Consider the following 11,867-nt stretch of genomic DNA (forward strand, 5'->3'; position numbering starts at 1 on the left):
GGGGTCCCCTTCTTCTTCCCCACTGATCGGTCCCCCCACCATTTAAAAAAAAAAAAAGATCAACAACCAAAAAATAGTGGCCCCCACATTAATAAAAACATCGTTTTCGTGTTATTTTTTAACCCAAAAGTCAATATTCTTCATATATTCAAGGCAAGGAACGAGTTTCAAAGCTTGGATTTCGAAATAAAGCGGTGTAGAACTCAATTCAAAAACTCAAAAGCAATCTTTAATCTAGGTATTTTACTATGAATTTTCTATTACATTGTTAAATATATTATTATCCTAAGCGTGATTATTGTGTAATAGTTGCGGATTTCGAAAAAAAAAAACTTTTACGCAATTTTTTCTTGCACAATTAGGGCTTGTCCACTGCCCCTTTTCTCGTTATTTTTTTAATTTTTTTTATTAATTAATTGTTAATTGTTAGTTAGCTAATTTTTTATTAACTAATTGTTAATTATTTTTTAGCTAATTGTTTATTTATTAATTATTTATTTAGTATTTGTTAATTGTTTCTTAGCTAATTGTTTATTTGTTAATTATTTATTTAGTATTTGTTAATTGTTTTATTTAGTATCTGTTAATTGTTTGATTAGCCAATGGTTTATTAGTTAATTATTTATTAATTATTTGTTAATTATTTATTAGTTATTTGCTAATTGTTTGCTAGCTAATTGTTAATTATTTTATAGTGAATTGCTAATCTTTATATTTTTATTTGTGAAAGATTTGTTAATTGTTTGATTAGCTAATTGTTTATTGTTTGACAACGAATTGTTAATATTTATATCTTTATTTGTTAATTTATTGTTACACCTCGCACTTTCAGAGAATGAGCACGCCATGTATTTCACCGTATTAATGGAGTATCGGAGACGTCCCTTGAAGTTTTGAAAGGTACAAGCCACGGGAAGTACGTAGCAATGAACTAAAGGATGAATTACGATCTCGTAAGTCGTAACCGGGAAGGACAACCTTAGAACCAAAGGACATGACCATTATCAAGTATGATTAATGATAAATATCATGTATAGAGAGTTTCAGAAGATTCCGGGACCAAGCAAATCGAAGAAAATAAGTTTGTCAAAAATTTGAAAAACGTTGGCAGAATTTTGGACAGAAATCCTGGGTCAACTTTAGAGAAGTATATCTCCTAGTATATCAGAAGTTTTGAAGTGAAACAAAAGCCTAAATTGAAGTTCAGGAAGTCTAGTTTCCAACGCAACAAACCGTTCGTTAAAACGACATCGGAGTAGGGAATTATAGGCATTTTAATATAATCCTCCACGCTGCTAAATGGCTACCCGCGGGCCCCACTTGGAAAGTTGGTGGAACCGACTCTCAAGGGGTATAAATACCCTATTATTCCACTTTTTTCATCATTTGCACTTCTTGGGAGTTCTAAACATATCCATACACTTCTCTTAAACACTTACAACCTTTTAAATCAAGAATTCAATAAGATTACACCAAACTAGTCCATGAAAAATGATTATTCTTGTTGTACTTGATGTTGTGGTGAGTTTAGTCTTGAAGAAAGTTGGTGCGGCTAAAGTTCTTCAAGTATAAGGTATGTTCTTCATCTTATCTCTTATGTTGAGTTGATTTGAAGGTTTAGCAAGTCTTAAAAATAAAAATAGTTATGGAGGAAAGGCCATAAAGTGTTGTGTTGTAGTTGTTGAGTTTATGGACCTTTTTGAGCATGTTGTGGCTATGTTGTTGGGCTGATTTCCATGTATATGGATGGTATCTAATGTTGTTGGTGCGTTGATGAGATTATGCTCCTTGATTGGGAAGAAAGGAAGTGTATATTGTTATTGTATGTTGATAAACATCGTGTGGGATGTTTTATGGAATATTTTGGTATGGATTATGATGTTGTTGGCGTTAGTTTTGTTGTTGTTGTGTTGGTTGTTGGTATTGTGATTTCGAGCTAGGGATATAAACGTGGGAGATGCTGCCCGAATTTTGGCAGATTCTAAAGGGGTTTAATTTGAAGACTTAAGATAAGCGTATGACGATAAGCCTAACAGTAGTATGAATTCTCTTGAATGTAGATTTACGAGCTTGGAAGGATAAGTGTTAAGTAGTAGGAGACCAAAAATATATGTTAAGGCTAGTCCCTTTCTTTCTAGAGGCATGACTCTTCTTTTACGAACCCATATATATGTTCCATAATATCCTTATTTCCAAAAAGCTAGAAGTTCATGATTCTCAAAAGTTCTTATAATGCTAAAGATAAGTAAGTTCCATGATGATAATGATGATGATGATAATTCTATTTCTAGAGATTTCAAAACTTATGGTCTTGATGCTATTATGAGATTATTGAGTTTACTTCAGGATTTTCTTGATTTCATTCATTATTGTTGATCTCACCTTATGATAACTTTTCCTTCAAAGTGAGATATAGCGATGATGATTGTTCCATAATGTTAATCGGAGGTTTACCGATCTTACGTCACTTCGTTGAGTTTAGGAATGTGTACTTAAGCAATGTTTTGTAGGACATGAATAAAGAGGCTTATGGTGTATCTCAGGATTTTATTAATGTTTAGTTAAGCGAGAAGAAGTTCTAACGGCCCAGAACTGTGCTTATAAGTCTTATGTGATCATGAGAAGTGCATAGAGATTACTCATGCAGGCTGGGTCATGATGTTGATTATATTTACCACTGGTCTATGACCAGTTGGGCAACTATGTATTACCGCCGAGTTACGGCCGGTTTGGCAGTTACCATTGATCAGTCGGGCAAACGCGCTTTACCATCGGGCGATAATTGGATGGGCAGTTACCACCGTGCTACGACCGTTTGGGCAATTACCACTGATCAGTTAGGCAGATAGCACCAGGATGATACGCAGATCAGGATCACAGTGTGATACATAGATGGAGTTAAAGATATGAGAGTATAAAGAGACATGCGTACTAGATTCTCATTAGTAAGTCAGATGTGCCAAGTTGATTCTTATCCTTCTTCTTTGCAGCATGTGTTTATTATGTTACATTTCCGCCTTACATACTCGGTACACTATTCGTACTAACGTCCCTTCTTGTAGATGCTGCGTTCATGCCCGCAGGTATAGATAGACGAGACGAGGACCTTCCACAGTAGGCTGCCTCCAGGTACTAAGCTTGATTGGTGGGCTCCACTTCTTCCTGGAGCATTGCCGAGTCTGGGTCCGTGTATGTATTCTTATGTGTTGCAGGTATGTCGGGGGCCCTGTCCCGACTTGTATACTTCAATATGTTCATAGAGGCTTTGCAGACAGTTTCTTATATACAACTTAGTTATATCTTGTCAGTGGTTACATCGGCATCGTGGGCCCATTGTACATGCACATATGCATGATATTATATTCATAGTTAGCCTCCTTGGCCTTATTATGCCATTCGAGACATAGAAGACGCAAGTTACAGCTTGGTTCGCTCGGCCCCAGTAAGGTGTCGGGTGCCAATCACGCCTTACCAAGGTTGGGGTGTGACATTTATTTATTTATTTGTTAATTGTTTGATTAGTGCTAATTAGAAATTGAATATCCTTAGTTTAGGATTGAACATCCTTCGTTTAGGATTGAACATCTTTAATTTAGGTTTGAACATCCTTAGTTTAGGATCGAACATCCTTAGTATAATTTTTCGATAAAAAAAATTACATAATTAATATTACATATTAATGATTAATTAAAAATGAGTAAAACAGATATGACACCTTCATGGATCTCGACCCCCTTCATCCGGGGCCCTTCGAGCCAAAGGTACTTCATCTACAGCAGCATCATAGGTCCCAACTAGTATGGGATGAGGATGTAGCTGCCAGTCGCTTGTTCCGTCCTCGGTTGATAGAACAAGCATGGGAATATTTTAGGCGCTCGCCCCCCACATCATCACGTCTTAGATATACTATATCAGGGCGGCATCTACCGTTGCGTCGCTGCTAGTCGGGTACAACATGATAGGGCTCTTTGTGACGGTTATGATTGAGCGATGGTGACCGGAGACCCATACATCTCATCTCCTCACTGGTGAGGCCACCATCACCCTTCAGGATGTGGAGGTCATTTACGGTCTACAGGTAGATGGACGAGCGTTGTATATTTAGGAGCCTCAGCAGATGTCGTCGTATCGGAAGGAGTTGGCTAGGCTCACTGGTTTCGCACCTCGGGAGGGTGATATATGGGGACAGACTCGAGTGTCGATGCATCCTCTCTTTACTCACTTGCGCCTCGTAGACATGGAGCATCCAATTACAGAGGACACACTTCAGGTGGATGTTGACCGACTTGTTCGTCTGTACCTTTTCTTCATATTCGGGGGCGTCCTGTTCCCGAACACATCGGGTTCCCATGTGAGCTTAAGGTATCTGCAGTTTCTGGAGCATCTGGGCGATTTGGGATGTTACAGTTGGGGCGCTGTTGTTCTGGCTTACATGTATCGAGGATTCTATCGAGCGTCTATGGGCTCGAGAACGGATTTCGCTGCATTTTTCCCGCTCCTCCAGGTTATATATTTAAGTGTGTGTAATTTTATTCTAAATATAGCTTTTTGAAAAGACGACTAATAAAACTTTTTTTTAATGACCCTTTCAGATATGGGTGTGGACTAGGATGAGACCTTTTCAGTCCATAGCTGCTCACCCTCCACTTGACTATATTGTTGATATGGTGCCATACGCGCGGAGATGGACGGGAAGCGTAATCCGAGATGTGGATACGCACCACAGAATTCTCCCGTTCAGGGATCAGCTAGACCGTATAACGGCGGACACGGTAAGTTTTTTTGATTTAACATTAGTATGTTATTTTTTAAAAAACTATTTTAGTCTTTTATTGTTAACTAATTCAATTCTTTTTACATGGTTTTATATGGACGCCGTATGATCAGATTTTGGATCAGCTGCCGGAGTTTTGTAGGGCTGGTGAGCCCACGTGGAGGTCTGGGTGTGCGTTGATACATATGGATATCGTTGAGGATCACGCGCCCGACCGCGTCTTACGAAAGTTCGACCATGTACAGAATATACCTGAGCTGGTTACTTGATAACACGACCATTATTCGCGGGGTGAGCGTGCGGCTGTCACTGATGCATGGCAGGCCTTTATTCAGCTCCAGGTCCAGCGTTAGGATCAGAGGATGGGGACACTAGCGGTGGTCGGACATACGACTCCGGTCCAGAGGTACATGGAGTGGTGCACGCAGATCACTCGCAGCTTGATTGGCAACCCCGCGAAGCCTCGTATAGATGGCCGAGGATATGCAGCACTCGCAGGACAGTATGAGGTGTTGATAAGTTTTATTAGTCTTAAACTTAATTAATCGTCTTATGTATTACGTTACAAATTTATTCAATCATTAATAGTTGCAAACAAATGCAGCTACGGACCGTATAGAGGATGCGCTGGGAGAGCTTATACTATGTGGATGCTCCTGAGACAACGGGATATACAACATGTATGGTTCAGCTAGTCGAGGGTGGTATGCTACAGGCACAGGAGCTCGGACATCTCGACGAGCATGCTCCAGAGGTCCCACATTAGGCAGCGGGTGGTCGTGGTCGTGCTGGAGGTGGTGGTGGAAGAAGGGGGATGACAGAGGGGGTGGGGCCAGAGGGGCTGATGGCCGAGAGGGTAGGGGCAGAGGGGCTAGTGGCCGAGGTAGTAGGGACAGAAGGGCTAGTCACAGAGGGGGTGGGGCCAGAAGGGCTGGTGGTCTAGTAGATAAGCCTGACAAGCATGCTCCAGTTCCAGCTCCAGCCCAGCAACTTCCTTTGACTTCAGAGATCCCGTCGACTTCTTACCGATCGTCGACTTCAGAGCATCCGTCGACTTCAGGGCGACCGTCAACACATCTATATACGCCGAATTTATTTTCAGATCACATGTCCTGGCCATCGTCTGCACAACCGCTAGTTCGTCATCCACAGGGTGAGCGGCCAGTTCGTGATCTACTAGGTGGCACAGAGATGGACTTTGACTCCTTATTCGAGGACTTCGACATGTTTTCGAGCCAAGATGTAAGTGTTTAAAATAATTATTTTAACAAATTAAAATATTTATACTAATTATTATATAATTTTCCATTTCTTAGGCTCCAGCTCCAGCTCCGGCACCATCTACATCTCTGGCTCCGGGGCCCGCTCAGGAGCCAGCTCATGAGCTCTCTAACGAGCCCTCTCACCAGCCATCTCAGGAGCCCGTCGACACACAAGTTTGATTTTTTACAATAAAATAATGTATTAATTAATTGTTTATATGTTATTTCATGTTTAGTTTAGAATAAATCTAAACTAAATTGTTTATATGTTATTTCAGGTTCATTCTTCAGCGCTTGTGGACCCGTCTCCGAATGAGATTGAGTCATCTCCGGAAGCTTAAGACATTTCGGCCACCGTCGTCTCCCATAGGAAGCATATTTTGAACAAGCCCCCAAGGAAGGGAAGGCAGGATGATCATGCCATAGAGCATGTACGGATTAAGAGGAAGAAGGGAGATGGAGATGATAGTGAGGGTGGTGGGGTTCGCCCTAGGCCTACGGTTATTCTAAAGGCTCCCACATGTGGGACCTAGGTGGGATGGAGATTGTGTATTTGTAAATAAAATGTACATTTTATGTTAATATCATATTTTTTTTTGGTATTATTTTCTTAATGATAATTAGTTATCTTAGTTTTTATTGTCGTTTAATAATAACTCGTGTGACGTCCTAAATTAATCAAAACCCTATAAAATAAAACACTTAAACCTAAAGATAACAAGTTTCCAAACAAACAAAGCTTATTTCGAGGCACTTTACAGCCCCTAAAACGACGATCCAAACATATAGGTATACTTAATGTGTTAAGCCTACATTATTGTTCGCAGAAAAAGATATTAGGTTCTATACAAAATATTGATATTCTGACATTTTGAAACATGACTAGTCTTTGGTCAAAGTATGGAAAAAACGTGAAATTTTAAAACTTTGAAATTACACAAGTGTGGGCGTTTTATTAAGCACCCTATTGCGCACTAAATTAGTGCGCAAAAGTTATTTATATAACTTTTTTTAAATGGGTTATTTTGGTCTCAAATCCCGCTTTTGGAGTCATTTAAGTTGGGGACTCTATCTAGGGACAGCAAAGAAGGCGGGAGAGCGTGAAGCTTTTGTCCGCAAAATTTCTAATTAGACCTTCCGCTCGCTTAGCATTATTTTCCTATTTTATCTACTTTGCATAGACTCGTCCTGTTTCGCTTAAGTTTTCTTTAACTTGTCAATAGTTTTAATTTATCATCTTCTATGTGAGTCTGTTTGTTTTCATATTTCTGATTTCGTAGAAACGTGTCATAGATCACCAGGAAATTTGATAGAAAGAAACAGGAGAAATTTGATAGAAATGTCTTGGAAACTTGATCGTTTTGACAAGTTTTGTTCTAGTATCTTAATTTGGTCTTTTCTTTCTCAATAGTCATTTTAGGATTCTCCAGCAATCAGATTAGAAAACCATGCTTTACGAGCCTGCAAATTAACAGTAGTACTAATAGTTTTTCCTTCGTATTATCCAGTGTAGTTTTTAGTTTTTTACGATGTGGGTTAATTCTCCTTATATGTTTCTTCTTGCCTCACCAATGTCTACAATGCGAATTAAGGGCGTGTACTTTGTACTGATGTAAGGTTAATTTTCTACATATACACACACAAATTTGGTACTACATAATCAGAGGCAGATTTAGGATTTAAAGGTAGCGGGTGTCATAATTGTTTTCAATGTACATCTTGTAAGGAATGTGTATTTGGGTCGGGTCCATCTCTTTTTAGTTTATTCGGCTCAACTTAATAGAGTTTTTTTAATTTGCAAATATGAAATTACATCTCAAAAATCAAGAAATGAACATAATTAGCATCTTAAACAAGGAATCACACCCATTAACACTCATTAACAACAAAAGTAAAATCAACATTTTCACCAAGGGACTTGCATCTCTTATGTATATTAAAAAATGAATTTGCACCAGTAAAATAACATCTTCAATAAGGGAATTACACTAATCAAAATAAGAAAAATAATAGAAAAACTCTTCAATAGGTAAATACACCAATTAGTAAATGTAGAATTAGATAAACTACAAGTTCTCAAAAATAAATCATAAATTTCATGTTTTTTCTAAACAGTGCTTACGAAATTTCCATCACAATTTAACTCGTAAAGTAATTTAAATTGAATTTAACAATTATAGAATAGTATAAATTTTATAATACACTCCCTCCGTCCATTTTTATTTATCCATTATACTAAAAATATATGTCTACTTTTACTTGTAAGTTATATAGTTTGAAAAATCAAGAGATAATTTATCATTTTATACCTATTTTACCCTTATTATTAAGCATTTCAATTCATTTCTCATTTTTTTTGTTACTTATTAAGAGTGTCCCAAGTCAAATATAGACAAGTAAACAGGTACGGAGGGAGTAATAAACAAAAGAAATTATATATATAAAAAAGTTGAATTTTCATCTCAATCCAAAATTCCCATTGAGACCCAAATTTTTCGATTCAAATACTCACAGATTTGAAATTAAGAGAAATGCTTAATTTAACGGATTTTAAAGTTTCTATTTGTGTGTTCTCGCTAGATATCACAGATAAAATAATAGAACAGAGGAAAGACAATATAAATAATAAAAAAGATAAATAGAAAATTGGGAGAGCCGAAAAGGGAATTATTGGAACCAAGGAAGTCAAAAAGCACAAAGAAAAACGGGAGTCGAAAAATGTTCAAGATAGATTCAAACTTGTGTCTACCAGCCGTGACACTTTTGTCTAATTTAAGACTGGAGGTGGCAGAATCAAATATTTAACCTAATTTAAACAAATTACAACATAATTATATAAAAAAATTATTAATCTAGGGGGTGCCGTGCCACCCCAGCCTTTAGGGTGGATCCACCCCTGTTAACATAACTAAAGGTTCTCTTTCTCCACACATCCACAATACAGGCTGATCTTCACGTAGACTAATAAAATGCACACACACGAAAGACTCACAAAGCATCATTCATCAAATGTAAGCTGAAGTTGTGTGTTGAAGACACACACACACACACCGTGACATACAAAGGAAATCTGACATATAACTAGAAGTTTCTCTTCATCCACACACACACAAAAAAAAAAAAAAAAAAAAAAAAAAATAATAATAATAAAAGACATTAATATGAAAATGGTGAAAGGAGAATTGGTATCTTAGGCCTATAAAAAGCCTTTAATCCATTGTTGAGAGAGACACAATAAACTCAATTTTCATCTTAACTACTGAAAGAACAGAGAGAAGAGAGTGCAAAAGAGATGGCGGATAAGGGAAAGGCAGATATGGCAGGCAAAGGAGAAAGCAGCAGCAATGGGATATTCCCGTTCAAGCCCAAGAAGGGAAGTGTAATTCCTAAAGAGAAGAAGCATGTTTCTACCATGATGGGCGAAAAGATTGTTTCCCTTGTCAAGAACAACAAAAAGAAGATCAATCCTGGTAATAAATGATTGATACTGATGAGATGTGATCTCCAATACATTGTGTTATATTATATATAGTTGGATTATCAATTATCTGTCCACATTTGTGTTTTAGTTAAATCATTCATTTGTATTGTTGTTTCTTTACTGTTTTTTGGTATGCTTCCCATAGAATGTAATGTAATCTACTCATGTTGTTACTAGTAATTGAATTAATTTACTTTTGTTTTTCTGTCAAGTCTCTTTCCCCTGTACCTTAACTTCCACAAACTATTATGAGGTCTAGTAGGCTCTCAAACAAGTACTGTTAAAATTGTTGTGCTAAGGGATGATTTCCACTACATTGTGTAGCTGCGTTGGCCTTCTTTATAATCACATGTAAGAAGGGTAACATAAGAAATGTTTCAAAAACTGAATAAAATATACTCCCTCCTCTCAATTTATGTGACACTCTTTCCTTTATAGCTTGTCCAAAAAAGATTGACATCCTTCTATATTTAGTAATGATTAACTTTAAAATATTATTTTACCCTTAATGAGATGATTTCTAGCTACACTAATAGCTATTATTTATTTTAGACCATAAATTTCAAAAGTCTTCTTTTATTTCTTAAACTTCATGCCTAATCAAACACCTTCACATAAATTGAGACGGTGTTTTCACCTTAATGAGAGACTAACTTGCTTTCAGTCACATATCAATAGCAGTGTCCACATCACCAACAACATGACAGAATTTTCAAAGCAAACGAAAGTTAATCTTCACCAAAAACATGATACAGAACGGATAATCAAGATGATCTTGTCTTGATTAGTTATAACTGCAGTGGAGACTTATTATATCCAAGCTGAATTCTTCAATGTGGTGACAACAACCTTTACTTGTAAGTAATGCTTCAGACTGTGTTCTTCCTTTTCTCCACGCTGCCCACTCATCTTATAGCCACCAAAAGGAATTGCAACATCAAAAATATCGAAGCAGTTAATCCATATGGTTTCAACTCTCAATGCTTGCGTCAATGTGTTTGCAGTGTCAATGTTCTTCGTAAAGCCTCCAATAGCTAGACCATATAGGGTGGCATTAGCTCTTCGTAATGGGGAAATTAAAATGATAAAATGATTGTACGCTAGAGGGAAAAGATATGGGATAATTACATTTTGAACCACTGAAAAAAATAACAGCCTGCAAATGTATATTGTATTGTAAGTATAAATATACATATCATATACATACTTTATGTACAATACACACAGGAAGAAATGAGTTTTTAGTCCTTTACAAACTTGTTTTAGTTTTATGACCCTTGTAAGATCTCTATTTTTTACACATAAGAGATCTGAAAAAACCATTTTTTTCTTCCTCCACATAAATATACATAATCAATGTATATGTTTTGTATACTTTGGCTAGTGCCCATAACTAATTTTAATCGACGGGTCAAAAATGAGAAAAATACCAAAAGATATACTATATTTAGATTGTCTTTTACGTACTTGTATTTTAAGATTGACTACACTGGGCCAAAGATCTCATCCTTTGCAATCAACATATCGTCCTGAAATTTCACAATGTGTATAATAATAGTATATGCAGTTGATGCTGAAAATCAGTTATCTTTTAAAATTACAACAATATCTACCTTAACATTGGAGAAAACTGTGGGTTTAATATAGTAGCCCTGTGTACAAGTATGTCACCTGTAGTTTCAAGGGTACCTCCACTTTCAATACCAGATACTTCAGCACCTTTTCAAATTGTTCTGAATCAATTTGGTGTGTCATGTAATTTTTTTATTTAGTATTTCCTCAAAATCTCAAAAATAGGAGAGGGGGGGGGGGGGGGGTGTAAAATGGATAATTACATTTTTGGATTTCTCAAAATGATAAAAGTCAGAAAATGTATAGGTTTTTTATATTATGTATAAATATACATATAATTTACATAATCAGTGTTTATGCTTTGTATATTTTGGCCATAGCCCGTAATTAATTTGTCGATGGGCCAAAAATTGAAAAAAACCCAACAATAAAAAGGCAAGTCATATGCTTCTTTAGTACTTCATACAGGTTCCATGGTCAAAGAACTTGAAATTGTCCTAGGATATTTTTCTTTTTCGGAAGGGGGTGGAAGGAGAAATAGTTTCTACAGAAAAAAAAATGCATCCCTCCCATTTTGTTAAGAGCAACTAGAGGTATGCTTAGGTTTTGCTCAAACAGTGCATTTCAATGCACGTGCCTTGGCTTTTTCAATAAATTCATCGTAAATGCTTTCGTGAACATATGTCCAAGATCCAACACAACAACATTGTCCCTTAACAATCGACGACGTTAGAGTCGAATATGTCATTTTATGAACCTGAGCAGTTGCATCCTATGC

At 36.8% G+C, this 11,867-nt stretch overlaps 1 pseudogene; it reads right to left on the reverse strand.

The window, feature by feature from the left end:
* Positions 1-10,205: 10,205 nt before the first annotated feature.
* Positions 10,206-11,272, reverse strand: LOC132613114 (benzaldehyde dehydrogenase, mitochondrial-like; annotated as a pseudogene).
* Between the last annotated feature and the right edge of the window lie 595 nt (positions 11,273-11,867).

The sequence above is a fragment of the Lycium barbarum genome, chromosome 10, assembly GCF_019175385.1.
Source record: "Lycium barbarum isolate Lr01 chromosome 10, ASM1917538v2, whole genome shotgun sequence".
In the NCBI taxonomy this organism is placed as follows: Eukaryota; Viridiplantae; Streptophyta; class Magnoliopsida; order Solanales; family Solanaceae; genus Lycium; species Lycium barbarum.